A 17,588-nucleotide genomic window follows, 5' to 3' on the forward strand; every position below is an offset into this window, starting at 1 on the left:
TTTATCATAAAAATACCAAAAATATTATCTTATCATATCTATCAGATCTCACTCTCGTAAGTGACCGTGTAGGGATTGACAACCCCTTATCGTGTTGGTTGTGAGGATTTATTTGTTTTGTGTAGGTGCGAGGGACTCGCGCGTAGCCTCCTACTGGATTGATACCTTGGTTCTCAAAAACTGAGGGAAATACTTACGCTACTTTGCTACATCACCCTTTCCTCTTCAAGGGAAAACCAATGCAGTGCTCAAGAGGTAGTAAGAAGGATTTCTAGCGCGGTTGCCAGGGAGGTCTACGCAAAAGTCAACATACCAAGTACCCATCACAAACCCTTATCTCCCGCATTACATTATTTTCCATTTGCCTCTCGTTTTCCTCTCCCCCACTTCACCCTTACCGTTTTATTCGCCCTCTCTCTCTATCCTCCCTCTCTTTTCCGTTCGCCTCTTTTTTGCTCGTTCCTCGTTTGCTTGTGTGTTAGATTGCTTGCTTGTCACGATGGCTCAAGATAACACTAAATTATGTGACTTTACCAATACCAACAACAATGATTTTATTAGCACTCCGATTGCTCCTCTTACCGATGCTGAATCTTGTGAAATTAATGCTGCCTTGCTGAATCTTGTCATGAAAGATCCGTTTTCCGGCCTTCCTAGTGAAGATGCCGCTACCCATCTAAATAGCTTCGTTGATTTGTGTGATATGCAAAAGAAGAAAGATGTGGACAATGATATTGTTAAATTGAAGCTATTTCCTTTTTCGCTTAGAGATCGTGCTAAAACTTGGTTTTCGTCTTTGTCTAAAAATAGTATTGATTCTTGGAATAAGTGCAAAGAAGCTTTTATCTCTAAGTATTTTCCTCCTGCTAAGATCATCTCTCTTAGAAACGATATTATGAATTTTAAGCAACTTGATCATGAACATGTTGCACAAGCTTGGGAGAGGATAAAATTAATTATACGTAATTTCCCAACACATGGTTTGAATTTGTGGATGATTTACAAAAAAAATTGCCGGATTGAATTTTGCTTCTAGAAATCTTTTAGATTCGGCCGCGGGAGGCACTTTTATGGAAATCACTTTAGGAGAAGCTACTAAACTCCTAGATAATATTATGTTTAATTATTCTCAATGGCACACCGAAAGATCTACTAATAAAAAAGTGCATGCGATAGAAGAAATTAATGTTTTGAGTGGAAAGTTGGATGAACTTATGAAATTATTTGCTACTAAGAGTGTTTCTTCTGATCCTAATGATATGCCTTTGTCTACTTTGATTGAGAATAATAATGAATCTATGGATGTGAATTTTGTTGGTAGGAATAATTTTGGTAACAACACGTATAGAGGAAACTTTAATCCTAGGCCTTATCCTAGTAATTCCTCTAATAATTATGGTAATTCCTATAACAATTCTGATGGAAATTTTAATAAAATACCCCCTGAATTTGAGACTAGTGTCAAGGAATTTATGAATTCACAAAAGAATTTCAATGCTTTGCTTGAAGAGAAATTGCTTAAAGTTGATGATTTGGCTAGGAATGTTGATAGAATTTCTCTTGATGTTGATTCTTTAAAACTTAGATCTATTCCTCCTAAGCATGATATCAATGAGTCTCTCAAAGCCATGAGAATTTCCATTGATGAGTGCAAAGAAAGAACCGCTAGGATGCGTGCTAAGAAAGATTCCTTTATAAGAGCATGTTCTTCTAGTTTCCATGATAATAAAGATAAAGATCTAAAAGTTATTGATGTGTCCCCTATTAAATCTTTGTTTTGCAATATGAATCTTGATAATGATGGGACTGAATATGATCCACCTTTACCTAGAAGGCGTTTCAAAAATTCAGATTTTTTAGATCTTGATGCTAAATTTGATAAAAGTGGGATTGAAGAGATCAAAACTCTAGATGTTAATGAACCTACTATTTTGGATTTCAAGGAATTTAATTATGATAGCTGCTATTTGATAGATTGTATTTCCTTGTTGCAATTCGTGCTAAATTATCCCCATGCTTACAGTCAAAATAAAGCTTTTACCAAACATATCGTTGATGCTTTGATGCAATCTTATGAAGAAAAACTTGAGTTGGAAGTTTCTATCCCTAGAAAACTTTATGATGAGTGGGAACCAACTATTGAAATTAAAATTAAAGATCATGAATTCTATGCTTTGTGTGATTTGGGTGCTAGTGTTTACACGATTCCAAAGACTTTTTGTGATTTGTTAGGTTTCCGTGATTTTGATGATTGCTCTTTAAACTTGCACCTTGCGGATTCCACTATTAAGAAACCTATGGGAAGAATTAATGATGTTATTATTGTTGCAAATAGGAACTATTTACCCGTAGATTTTATTGTTCTTGACATAGATTGCAATCCTTCATGTCCTATTATTCTTGGTAGACCTTTTCTTAGAATGATTGGTGCAATTATTGATATGAAGGAAGGAAATATTAGATTCCAATTTCCATTAAGGAAAGGCATGGAACACTTTCCTAGAAAGAAAATTAAATTACCTTATGAATCTATTTTGAGAGCCACTTATGGATTGCCTACCAAAGATGGCAATACCTAGATCTATCCTTGCTTTTTATGCCTAGCTAGGGGCGTTAAACGATAGCGCTTGTTGGGAGGCAACCCAATTTTATTTGTATTCCTTGCTGTTTGCTACTATTTAGTACTAAATAATTTATCTAGACTCTGTTTTGGTTGTGTTTTTTGTGTTTAATTAGTGTTTGTGCCAAGTAGAACCGTTGGGAAGACTTGGGGAAAGTCTTGTTAATCTTGCTGTAAAAATAGAAATTTTAGCGCTCACGAGAACTGCTGCCATTTTTATTTGGAAAGTTATATTTAGTTAATTCTTTTTGAAGATGATTAATAGATAAATTAGTCACGTCCAGAAATTTATTTTATAATTTTTGGGGTTCCAGATCTTGCGCTAGCTACAGATTACTACAGTCTATTCTGTTTTTGACAGATTCTATTTTTCGTGTGTTGTTTGCTTATTTTGATGAATCTATGGCTAGTAAAATAGTTTATAAACCATATAGAAGTTAGAATACATTATATTTAACAACAATATAAATAAATAATGAGTTCATTACAGTACCTTGAAGTGGTGTTTTGTTTTCTTTCGCTAACGGAGCTCACGAGATTTTCTACTTTAAGTTTTGTGTTGTGAAGTTTTCAAGTTTTGGGTAAGGATTTGATGAATTATGGAACAAGGAGTGGCAAGAGCCTAATCTTGGGGATGCCCATGGGACCCCAAAGATAATCTAAGGACACCAAAAATCCAAAGCTTGGGGATGCCTCGGAAGGCATCCCCTCTTTCGTCTACTTCTATCGGTAACTTTACTTGGAGCTATATTTTTATTCACCACATGATATGTGTTTTGTTTGGAGCGTCTTGTATGATTTGAGTCTTTGATTTTTAGTTTACCACAATCATCTTTGCTGTACACACCTTTTGAGAGAGACACACATGATTCGGAAATTATTAGAATACTCTATGTGCTTCACTTATATCTTTTGAGTTATATAGTTTTGCTCTAGTACTTCACTTATATCTTTTAGAGCACGGTGGTGGATTTGTTTTATAGAAACTATTGATCTCTTATGATTCACTTAGATTATTTTGAGAGTCTTAAATAGCATGGTAATTTGCTTAAATAATCCTAATATGCTAGGTATTCAATATTAGTAAAAACTTTCTTATGAGTGTTTTGAATACTAAGAGAAGTTTGATGCTTGATGATTGTTTTGAGATATGGAGGTAGTGATATTAAAGTTGTGCTAGTTGAGTAGTTGTGAATTTGAGAAATACTTGTGTTGAAGTTTTCAAGTCTCGTAGCATGCACGTATGGTAAACGTTATGTAACAAATTTGAAACATGAGGTGTTCTTTGATTGTCCTCCTTATGAGTGGCGGTCGGGGACGAGCGATGGTCTTTTCCTACCAATCTATCCCCCTAGGAGGATGCGCGTAGTGCTTGGTTTTTGATGACTTGTAGATTTTTGTAATAAGTATGTGAGTTTTTTATGACTAATGTTGAGTCCATGGATTATACGCACTCTCACCTTTCCATCATTGCTAGCCTCTTCGGTACCGTGCATTGCCCTTTCTCACATTGAGAGTTGGTGCAAATTTCACCGATGCATCCAAACCCCATGATATGATGTGCTCTTTCACACATAAACCTCCTTATATCTTCCTCAAAACAGCCACCATACCTACCTATTATGGCATTTCCATAGCCATTCCGAGATATATTGCCATGCAACTTTCCACCATCCCGTTTATCATGACACGTTCATCATTGTCATATTGTTTAGCATGATCATGTAGTTGACATAGTATTTGTGGCAAAGCCACCATTCATAATTCTTTCATACATGTCACTCTTGGTTCATTGCATATCCCGGTACACCGCCGGAGGCATTCCTATAGAGTCATACCTTGTTCTAGTATCGAGTTGTAATCATTGAGTTGTAAATAAATAGAAGTGTGATGATCATCATTTAATAGAGCATTGTCCCAATAAAAAGAGAAAGGCCAAATAAAAAAGAAGGCCCAAAAAAATAAATGAAAAGGAACAATGCTATTATCCTTTTTTTCCACACTTGTGCTTCAAAGTAGCACCATGATCTTCATGATAGAGAGTCTCTTGTTTTGTCACTTTCATATACTAGTGGGAATTTTTCATTATAGAACTTGGCTTGTATATTCCAACAATGGGTCTCCTCAAGTGCCCTAGGTCTTCGTGAGCAAGCAAGTTGGATGCACACCCACTAGTTTCTTTTGTTGATCTTTCATACATTTATAGCTCTAGTGCATCCGTTGCATGGCAATCCCTACTCCTTGCATTAACATCAATCGATGGGCATCTCCATAGCTCATTGATTAGCCTCGTTGATGTGAGACTTTCTCCTTTTTGTTCTTCTCCACATAACCCCCATCATTATACTCTATTCCACCCATAGTGCTATATCCATGGCCCACGCTCATGTATTGCGTGAAGGTTTATAAAGTTTGAGATTACTAAAGTATGAAACAATTGCTTGGCTTGTCATCGGGATTGTGCATGATGAGAGCATTCTTGTGTGACGAAAATGGAGCATGACTAAACTATATGATTTTGTAGGGATGAACTTTCTTTGGCCATGTTATTTTGAGAAGACATAATTGCTTAGTTAGTATGCTTGAAGTATTATTGTTTCTATGTCAATATTAAATGTTTATCTTGAATCTTTCGGATCTGAATATTCATGTCACAATTAAGAAGAATTACATTGAAATTATGCCTAGTAGCATTCCACATCAAAAATTCTGTTTTTATCATTTACCTACTTGAGGACGAGCAGGAATTAAGCTTGGGGATGCTTGATACGTCTCCAACGTATCTATAATTTTTGATTGCTCCATGCTATATTATCTTCTGTTTTGGACATTATTGGGCTTTATTATTCACTTTTATATTATTTTTTGGGACTAACCTATTAACCGGAGGCCCAGCCCAGAATTGCTGTTTTTTGCCTATTTCAGAGTTTCGCAGAAAAAGAATATCAAACGGAGTCCAAACGGAATGAAACCTTCAGGAATGTGATTTTTGGAATGAACATGATCCAGGAGACTTGGACCCTACGTCAAGCAACCAACAGGGAAGCCACGAGGTAGGGGGCGTGCCTACCCCCCCCCCCAGGCGCGCCCTCCACCCTCGTGGGCCCCCTATTGCTCCACCGACGTACTCCTTCCTCCTATATATACCTACGTACCCCAAATGATCAAAAACGGAGCCAAAACCCTAATTCCACCGCCGTAACTTTCTGTATCCACGAGATCCCATCTTGGGGCCTGTTCCGGAGCTCCGCCGGAGGGGGCATCGATCACGGAGGGCTTCTACATCAACACCATAGCCCCTCCGATGATGTGTGAGTAGTTTACCTCAGACCTTCGGGTCCATAGTTATTAGCTAGATGGCTTCTTCTCTCTTTTTGGATCTCAATACAATGTTCTCCCCCTCTCTCATGCAGATCTATTCAATGTAATCTTCTTTTGCGGTGTGTTTGTTGAGACCGATGAATTGTGGGTTTATGATCAAGTTTATCTATGAACAATATTTGGATCTTCTGAATTCTTTTATGTATGATTGGTTATCTTTGCAAGTCTCTTTGAATTATTAGTTTGGTTTGGCCTACTAGATTGATCTTTCTTGCAATGGGAGAAGTGCTTAGCTTTGGGTTCAATCTTGCGGTGTCCTTTCCCAGTGACAGTAGGGGCAGCAAGGCACGTATTGTATTGTTGCCATCGAGGATAACAAGATGGGGTTTTTATCATATTGCATGAATTTATCTCTCTACATCATGTCATCTTGCTTAAAGCGTTACTCTGTTCTTATGAACTTAATACTCTAGATGCATGCTGGATAGCGGTCGATGTGTGGAGTAATAGTAGTAGATGCAGGCAGGAGTCGGTCTACTTGTCTCGAACGTGATGCCTATATACATGATCATACCTAGATATTCTCATAACTATGCTCAATTCTGTCAATTGCTCAACAGTAATTTGTTCACCCACCGTAAAATACTTATGCTCTTGAGAGAAGCCACTAGTGAAACCTATGGCCCCGGGGTCTATCTTCCATCATATTAATCTTCTAACACTTAGTTATTTTCATTGCCTTTTATTTTACTTTGCATCTTTATCATAAAAATACCAAAAATATTATCTTATCATATCTATCAGATCTCACTCTCGTAAGTGACCGTGTAGGGATTGACAACCCCTTATCGTGTTGGTTGCGAGGATTTATTTGTTTTGTGTAGGTGCGAGGGACTCACGCGTAGCCTCCTACTGGATTGATACCTTGGTTCTCAAAAACTGAGGGAAATACTTACGCTACTTTGCTGCATCACCCTTTCCTCTTCAAGGGAAAACCAATGCAGTGCTCAGGAGGTAGCAGCGCCCCAACTAGGATTCCTACTAGGAATCCTATTCCTAGTAGGTTTCCAACAAGGGAAGAGAGGGGAAAGGAAGGAGAAGGAGAGAGGGAGAAGGAAAGGGCCCCCCCTTGCCTAGTCCAATTCGGACCCAAGGGAGAGGGGCGTGCGGCCTGCCCTAGCCGCCCCTCTCTCCCTCCACTAAGGCCCATGAGGCCCATTAGTTCCCCCGGGGGGTTCCGGTAACCCTTCGACACTCCAGGTTTATTCGAAACTTCTCCAGGACATTTCCGGTGTCCGAATATAGTCGTCCAATATATCAATCTTTATGTCTCGACCATTGAGACTCCTCGTTATGTCCGTGATCACATCCTGGACTCCAAACTACCTTCGCTACATCAAAACACATAAACTCATAATATCGATCGTCATCAAACGCTAAGCGTGCGGACCCTATGAGTTCGAGAACTATGTAGACATGACCGAGACTCACTTCCTGTCAATAACCAATACCGGAATCTGGATGCTCATATTGGTTCCTACATATTCTATGAAGATCTTTATCGGTCAAACCGCATAACAACATACGTTGTTCCTGTTGGGGAATGTAGTAATTTCAAAAAAATTCCTACGCACACGCAAGATCATGGTGATGCATAGCAACGAGAGGGGAGAGTGTTATCCATGTACCCTCATAGACTGAAAGCGGAAGCGTTAGCACAACGCGGTTGATGTAGTCGTACGTCTTCACGATCCGACCGATCAATTACTGAACGCACGACACCTCCGGGTTCAGCACACGTTCAGCCCGATGACGTCCCTCGAACTCCAATCCAGCCGAGTGTTGAGGAGAGTTTTGTCAGCACGACGGCGTTGTGATGATGATGTTCTACCAACGCAGGGCTTCGCCTAAGCACCGCTACAGTATTATCGAGGTGGACTATGGTGGAGGGGGGCACCGCACACGGCTAAAAGATCAAACGATCAATTATTGTGTCTCTAGGGTGCCCCTTGCCCCCATATATAAAGGAGCAAGGGGGAGGTGCGGCCGGCCTAGAGGGGGCGCGCCAGGAGGAGTCCTACTCCTACCGGGAGTAGGACTCCCTCCCTTTTCCTTGTTGGACTAGGAGTGGAGAGGGAAAGAGGTGGAGGAGAAGAAGGAAAGGGGGCGCCGCCCCCCTCTCCTTATCCTATTCGGACTAGGGGGAGGGGCACGCGGCCCTTGCCCTGGCCGCCTCTCCTATTCTCCACTAAGGCCCACTATGGCCCATTTAACCCCCAGGGGGTTCCGGTAACCCCTCCGGTACTCCGGTAAAATCCCGATTTCACCCGGAACGCTTCCGATATCCAAACATAGTCTTCCAATATATCAATCTTCACGTCTCAACCATTTCAAGACTCCTCATCATGTCCGTGATCACATCCGGGACTCCGAACAACCTTCGGTACATCAAAACATATAAACTCATAATATAACTGTCATCGAAACGTTAAGCGTGCGGACCCTACTGGTTCGAGAACTATGTAGACATGACCGAGACATGTCTCGGGTCAATAACCAATAGCGGAACCTGGATGCTCATATTGGCTCCTACATATTCTATGAAGATCTTTATCGGTCAAACCGCATAACAACATACGTTGTTCCTTTTGTCATCGGTATGTTACTTGCCCGAGATTCGATTGTCGGTATCTCAATACCTAGTTCAATCTCGCTACCGGCAAGTCTCTTTACTCGTTCTGTAATACATCATCCCGCAACTAAGTCATTAGTTGCAATGCTTGCAAGGCTTAAGTGATGTGCATTACCGAGAGGGCCCAGAGATACCTCTCCGACAATTGGAGTGACATATCCTAATCTCGAAATACACCAACCCAACAAGTACCTTTGGAGACACCTGTAGAGCACCTTTATAATCACACAGTTACGTTGTGATGTTTGGTAGCACACAAAGTGTTCCTCCGGTAAACGGGAGTCGCATAATCTCATAGTCATAAGAACATGTATAAGTCATGAAGAAAGCAATAGCAACATACTAAACGATCGGGTGCTAAGCTAACGGAATGGGTCAAGTCAATCACATCATTCTCCTAATGATGTGATCCCGTTAATCAAATGACAACTCATGTCTATGGTTAGGAAACATAACCATCTTTAATCAACGAGCTAGTCAAGTAGATGTATACTAGTGACACTCTGTTTGTCTATGTATTCACACATGTATCATGTTTCCGGTTAATACAATTCTAGCATGAATAATAAACATTTATCATGATATAAGGAAATAAATAATAACTTTATTATTGCCTCTAGGGCATATTTCCTTCAGTCTCCCACTTGCACTAGAGTCAATAATCTAGTTTACACAGTAATGATTCTAACACCCATGGAGCCTTGGTGCTGATCATGTTTTGCTCGTGGAAGAGGCTTAGTCAACGGGTCTGCAACATACAAATCCGTATGTATCTTGCAAATTTCTCTGTCTCCCACCTGGACTAAATCCCGGATGGAATTGAAGCGTCTCTTGATGTGCTTGGTTCTCTTGTGAAATCTGGATTCCTTCGCCAAGGCAATTGCACCAGTATTGTCACAAAAGATTTTCATTGGACCCGATGCACTAGGTATGACACCTAGATCGGATATGAACTCCTTCATCCAGACTCCTTCATTTGCTACTTCCGAAGCAGCTATGTACTCCACTTCACACGTAGATCCCGCCACGACGCTTTGTTTAGAACTGCACCAACTGACAGCTCCACGTTCAATGTAAACACGTATCCGGTTTGCGATTTAGAATCATCCGGATCAGTGTCAAAGCTTGCATCAACGTAACCATTTATGATGAGCTCTTTGTCACCTCCATAAACGAGAAACATATCCTTAGTCCTTTTCAGGTATTTCAGGATGTTCTTGACCGATGTCCAGTGATCCACTCCTAGATTACTTTGGTACCTCCCCGCTAGACTTATAGCAAGGCACACATCAGGTCTGGTACACAGCATTGCATACATGATAGAGCCTATGGCTGAAGCATAGGGAACATCTTTCATTTTCTCTCTATCTTCTGCAGTGGTCGGGCATTGAGTCTTACTCAACTTCACACCTTGTAACACAGGCAAGAACCCTTTCTTTGCTTGATCCATTTTGAACTTCTTCAAAACTTTGTCAAGGTATGTGCTTTGTGAAAGTCCAATTAAGCGTCTTGATCTATCTCTATAGATCTTGATGCCCAATATATAAGCAGCTTCACCGAGGTCTTTCATTGAAAAACTCTTATTCAAGTATCCCTTTATGCTATCCAGAAATTCTATATCATTTCCAATCAACAATATGTCATCCACATATAATATCAGAAATGCTACAGAGCTCCCACTCACCATTTTGTAAATACAGGCTTCTCCAAAAATCTGTACAAAACCAAATGCTTTGATCACACTATCAAAGCGTTTATTCCAACTCCGAGAGGCTTGCACCAGTCCATAAATGGATCGCTGGAGCTTGCACACTTTGTTTGCTCCCTTTGGATCGACAAAACCTTCCGGTTGCATCATATACAACTCTTCTTCCAAAAATCCATTTAGGAATGCAGTTTTGACATCCATTTGCCAAATTTCATAATCATAAAATGCGGCAATTGCTAACATGATTTGGACAGACTTAAGCATCGCTACGGGTGAGAAGGTCTCATCATAGTCAATCCCTTGAACTTGTTGAAAACCATTCGCAACAAGTCGAGCTTTATAGACAGTAATATTACCGTCAGCGTCAGTCTTCTTCTTGAAGATCCATTTATTCTCAATTGCTTGCCGATCATCGGGCAAGTCAACCAAAGTCCACACTTTGTTCTCATACATGGATCCCGTCTCAGATTTCATGGCTTCAAGCCATTTTGCGGAATCTAGGCTCACCATCGCTTCTTCATAATTCGTAGGTTCGTCATGGTCTAGTAACATAACTTCCAGAACAGGATTACCGTACCACTTTGGTGTGGATCTTACTCTGGTTGACCTACGAGGTTCAGTAACAACTTGATCTGAAGTTTCATGATCATCATCATTAACTTCCTCACTAATTGGTGTAGGTGTCACAGAAACCGGTTTCTGCGATGAACTACTTTCCAATAAGGGAGTAGGTACAGTTACCTCATCAAGTTCTACTTTCCTCCCACTCACTTCTTTTGAGAGAAACTCCTTCTCTAGAAAAACTCCGAATTTAGCAACAAAAGTCTTGCCTTCGGATCTGTGATAGAAGGTGTACCCAATAGTCTCCTTTGGGTATCCTATGAAGACACATTTTTCCGATTTGGGTTCGAGCTTATCAGGTTGAAGCTTTTTCACGTAAGCATCGCAGCCCCAAACTTTTAGAAACAACAACTTTGGTTTCTTGCCAAACCACAGTTCATAAGGCGTCGTCTCAATGGATTTCGATGGTGCCCTATTTAATGTGAATGCGGCCGGCTCTAAAGCATAACCCCAAAACGATAGCGGTAAATCAGTAAGAGACATCATAGATTGCACCATATCTAGTAAAGTACGATTACGACGTTCGGACACACCATTACGCTGTGGTGTTCCAGGTGGTGTGAGTTGCGAAACTATTCTGCATTGTTTCAAATGTAGACCAAACTCATAACTCAAATATTATCCTCCACGATCAGATCGTAGAAACTTTATTTTCTTGTTACGATGATTTTCAACTTCACTCTGAAATTCTTTGAACTTTTCAAATGTTTCAGACTTATGTTTCATTAAGTAGATATACCCATATCTACTTAAATCATCTGTGAAGGTGAGAAAATAACGATATCCGCCACCAGCCTTAATATTCATCGGACCACATACATCTGTATGTATGATTTCCAACAAAGCTGTTGCTCTCTCCATAGTATCGGAGAACGGCATTTTAGTCATCTTGCCCATGAGGCACGGTTCGCAAGTACCAAGTGATTCATAATCAAGTGGTTCCAAAAGTCCATCAGTATGGAGTTTCTTCATGCGCTTTACACCGATATGACCTAAACAGCAGTGCCACAAATAAGTTGCACCATCATTATCAACTCTACATCTTTTGGCTTCAATATTATGAATATGTGTGTCACTACTATCGATATTTAACAAAAATAGACCACTCTTTAAAGGTGCATGACCATAAAAGATATTACTCATATAAATAGAACAACCATTATTCTATGATTTAAATGAATAACCGTCTCGCATCAAACAAGATCCAGATATAATGTTCATGCTCAACGCTGGCACCAAATAACAATTATTTAGGTCTAATACTAATCCTGAAGGTAGATGTAGAGGTAGCGTGCCGACCGCGATCACATCGACTTTGGAACCATTTCCCACGCGCATCGTCACCTCGTCCTTAGCCAATCTTCGCTTAATCCGTAGCCCCTGTTTCGAGTTGCAAATATTAGCAATAGAACCAGTATCAAATACCCAGGTGCTACTGCGAGCATTAGTAAGGTACACATCAATAACATGTATATCACATATACCTTTGTTCACCTTGCCATCCTTCTTATCCGCCAAATACTTGGGGCAGTTCCGCTTCCAGTGACCAGTCTGCTTGCAGTAGAAGCACTCAGTCTCAGGCTTAGGTCCAGACTTGGGTTTCTTCTCCTGAGCAGCAACTTGCTTGATGTTCTTCTTGAAGTTCCCCTTTCTTCTTCCCTTTGCCCTTTTTCTTGAAACTGGTGGCCTTATTGACCATCAACACTTGATGCTCCTTTTGATTTCTACCTCCGCAGCTTTTAGCATTGCGAAGAGCTCGGGAATTGTCTTATCCATCCCTTGCATGTTATAGTTCATCATGAAGCTCTTGTAGCTTGGTGGCAGTGATTGGAGAATTCTGTCAATGACGCTATCATCCGGAAGATTAACTCCCAGTTGAATCAAGTGATTGCAGTACCCAGACATCTTGAGTATATGCTCACTGACAGAACTATTCTCCCCCATCTTGCAGCTATAGAACTTATTGGAGACTTCATATCTCTCAATCCGGGCATTTGCTTGAAATATTAACTTCAACTCCTGGAACATCTCATTTGCTCCATGACGTTTAAAACATCGTTGAAGTCCCGGTTCTAAGCCGTAAAGCATGGCACATTGAACTATCGAGTAGTCATCAGCTTTGCTCTACCAGACGTTCTTAACGTCGTCAGTTGCATCAGCACCAGGCCTGGCACCCAGCGGTGCTTCCAGGATATAATTCTTCTGTGCAGCAATGAGGATAATCCTCAAGTTATGAACCCAGTCCGTGTAATTGCTACCATCATCTTTCAACTTTGCTTTCTCAAGGAACGCATTAAAATTCAACGGAACAACATCACGGGCCATCTATCTACAACCAACATAGACAAGCAAGATACTATCAGGTACTAAGTTCATGATAAATTTAAGTTCAATTAATCATATTACTTAAGAACGCCCACTTAGATAGACATCTCTCTAATCCTATAAGTGATCACGTGATCCATATGAACTAAACCATGTCCGATCATCACATGAGATGGAGTAGTTTCAATGGTGAACATCACCATGTTGATCATATCTACTATATGATTCACGCTCGACCTTTCGGTCTCCGTGTTCCGAGGCCATATCTGTTATATGCTAGGCTCGTCAAGTTTAACCTGAGTATTCCGGGTGTGCAACTATTTTGCACCCATTGTATTTGAACGTAGAGCCTATCACACCCGATCATCACGTGGTGTCTCAGCACGAAGAACTTTCGCAACGGTGCATACTCAGGGAGAACACTTATACTTTGATAATTTAGTGAGGGATCATCTTATAATGCTACCGTCAATCAAAGCAAGATAAGATGCATAAAAGATAAACATCACATGCAATCAATATAAGTGATATGGTATGGCCATCATCATCTTGTGCTTGTGATCTCCATCTCCGAAGCACCGTCATGATCACCATCGTCACCGGCGCGACACCTTGATCCCCATCGTAGCATCGTTGTCGTCTCGCCAATCTTATGCTTCTATGACTATCGCGACCGCTTAGTGATAAAGTAAAGTATTACAGGGCCATTGCATTGCATACAATAAAGCGACAACCATATGGCTCCTGCCAGTTGCCGATAACTCGGTTACAAAACATGATCATCTCATACAATAAAATTTAGCATCATGTCTTGACCATATCACATCACAACATGCCCTGCAAAAACAAGTTAGACGTCCTCTACTTTGTTGTTGCAAATTTTACGTGGCTGCTACGGGCTTAGCAAGAACCGTTCTTACCTATGCATCAAAACCACAACGATAGTTTGTCAAGTTGGTGCTGTTTTAACCTTCGCAAGGACCAGGCGTAGCCACACTCGGTTCAAATAAAGTTGGAGAAACTAACACCCGCCAGCCACCTATGTGCAAAGCACGTCGGTAGAACCAGTCTCGCATAAGCGTACGCGTAATGTCTGTCCGGGCTGCTTCATCCAACAATACCGCCGAACCAAAGTATGACATGCTGGTAAGCAGTATGACTTATATCGTCCACAACTCACTTGTGTTCTACTCATGCATATGACATCTATGCATAAAACCAGGCTCGGATGCCACTGTTGGGGAACGTAGTAATTTCAAAAAAATTCCTACGCACACGCAAGATCATGGTGATGCATAGCAACGAGAGGGGAGAGTGTTATCCATGTACCCTCATAGACCGAAAGCAGAAGCGTTAGCACAACACGGTTGATGTAGTCGTACGTCTTCATGATCCGACCGATCAAGTACCGAACGCACGGCACCTCCGAGTTCAGCACACGTTCAGCCCGATGACATCCCTCGAACTCCAATCCAGCTGAGTGTTGAGGGAGAGTTTCGTCAGCACGATGGCGTGGTGACGATGATGATGTTCTACCGACGCAGGGCTTCGCCTAAGCACTGCTACAGTATTATCGAGGTGGACTATCGTGGAGGGGGCACCGCACACGGCTAAAAGATCAAACGATCAATTGTTGTGTCTCTAGGGTGCCCCCTGCCCCCGTATATAAAGGAGCAAGGGGGGAGGTGCGGCCGGCCTAGAGGGGGCGCGCCAGGAGGAGTCCTACTCCTATCGGGAGTAGGACTCCCTCCCTTTTCCTTGTTGGACTAGGAGTGGAGGGGGAAAGAGGTGGAGGAGAAGAAGGAAAGGGGGGCGCCGCCCCCCTCTCCTTGTCCTATTCGGACTAGGGGGGGCGTCCCTTGCCCTGGCCGCCTCTCCTATTCTCCACTAAGGCCCACTATGGCCCATTTAACCCCCGGGGGTTCCGGTAACCCCTCCAGTACTCAGGTAAAATCCCGATTTCACCCGGAACGCTTTCGATATCCAAACATAGGCTTCCAATATATCAACCTTCATGTCTCAACCATTTCGAGACTCCTGATCATGTTCGTGATCACATCCGGGACTCCGAACAACCTTCGGTACATCAAAACATATAAACTCATAATATAACTGTCATCGAAACGTTAAGCGTGCGGACCCTACGGGTTCGAGAACTATGTAGACATGACCGAGACATGTCTCGGGTCAATAACCAATAGCGGAACCTGGATGATCATATTGGCTCCTACATATTCTACGAAGATCTTTATCGGCCAGACCTCATAACAACATACGTTGTTCCTTTTGTCATCGGTATGTTACTTGCCCGAGATTCGATCGTCGGTATCTCAATACCTAGTTCAATCTCATTACCGGCAAGTCTCTTTACACGTTTTGCAATACAGCATCCCGCAACTAAGTCATTAGTTGCAATGCTTGCAAGGCTTAAGTGATGTGCATTACCGAGAGGGCCCAGAGATACCTCTCCGACAATCGGAGTGACAAATCCTAATCTCGAAATACGCCAACCCAAAAAGTACCTTCGGAGACACCTGTAGAGCACCTTTATAATCACCCAGTTACGTTATGACGTTTGGTAGCACACAAAGTGTTCCTCAGGTAAACGGGAGTTGCATAATCTCATAGAACATGTATAAGTCATGAAGAAAGCAATAGCAACATACTAAACGATCGGGTGCTAAGCTAACGGAATGGGTCAAGTCAGTCACATCATTCTCCTAATGATGTGATCCCGTTAATCAAATGACAACTCATGTCTATGGATAGGAAACATAACCATCTTTAATCAACAAGCTAGTCAAGTAGAGGTATACTAGTGACACTCTATTTGTCTATGTATTCACACATGTATCATGTTTCCGGTTAATACAATTCTAGCATGAATAATAAACATTTATCATGATATAAGGAAATAAATAGTAACTTTATTATTGCCTCTAGGGCATATTTCCTTCAGTTCCTTTTGTCATTGGTATGTTACTTGCCCGAGATTCGATCATCGGTATCTCAATACCTAGTTCAATCTCATTACCGACAAGTCTCTTTACTCGTTCCGTAATGCATCATCCCATAACTAACTCGTTAGTCACATTGCTTGCAAGGCTTATAGTAATGTGCATTATAGAGAGGGCCCAAAGATACTTCTCCGATACACGGAGTGACAAATCCTAATCTCGATCTATGGTAGCTCAACAAACACCATCGGAGACACCTGTAGAGCATCTTTATAATCACCCAGTTACGTTGTGACGTTTGATAGCACACTAAGTGTTCCTCCGGCATTCAGGAGTTGCATAATCTCATAGTTATATGAACATGTATAAGTCATGAAGAAAGCAATAGCAATAAACTAACCGATCATAGTGCTAAGCTAATGGATGGGTCTTGTCCATCACATCATTATCTAATGATGTGATCCTATTCATCAAATGACAACACATGTCTATGGTCAGGAAACATAACCATCTTTGACTAACGAGCTAGTCAAGTAGAGGCATACTAGGGACACTTTGTTTGTCTATGTGTTCACACATGTACTAAGTTTTCGGTTAATACAATTCTAGCATTAATAATAAACATTTATCATGATATAAGGAAATATAAATAACAACTTTATTATTGCCTCTAGGGCATATTTCCTTCGGTCTCCCACTTGCACTAGAGTCAGTAATCTAGTTCACATCGTCATGTGATTTCTCACCAATAGTTCACATCTTTATGTGATTAGTTCATATCTTCATGTGACTAATACCCAAAGGGTTTACTAGAGTCAATAATCTAGTTCACATCGCTATGTGATTAACACCCAAAGAGTGATCATGTTTTGCTTATGAGAGAAGCTTAGTCTACAGGTCTGCAACATTCAGATTTGTATGTATTTTGCAAATTTCTATGTCTACAATACTCTGCACGGAGCTACTCTAGCTAATCGCTCCCACTTTCAATATGCATCTAGATCGAGACTTAGAGTCATCTAGATCAGTGTCAAAAAGTTGCATCGACGTAACTCTTTACGACGAACTCTTTATCACCTCCATAACCGAGAAATATTTCCTTAGTCCTCTAAGGATAACTTTGATCGCTGTCCAGTGATCTACTCCTAGATCACTATTGTACTCCCTTGCCAAAATCATGCTAAGGTATACAATAGGTCTGGTATACAGCATAGCATACTTTATAGAACCTATGCCTGAGGCATAGGGAATGACTCTTCATTCTCTTTCTATTTTCTGCCGTGGTCGGGTTTTGAGTCTTTACTCAACTTCACACCTTGCAACACAGGCAAGAACTCCTTCTTT

This window comes from Triticum urartu, chromosome 3A (assembly GCF_056163025.1).
Source record: "Triticum urartu cultivar PI428250 chromosome 3A, HENAU_Tu73, whole genome shotgun sequence".
NCBI lineage: Eukaryota > Viridiplantae > Streptophyta > Magnoliopsida > Poales > Poaceae > Triticum > Triticum urartu.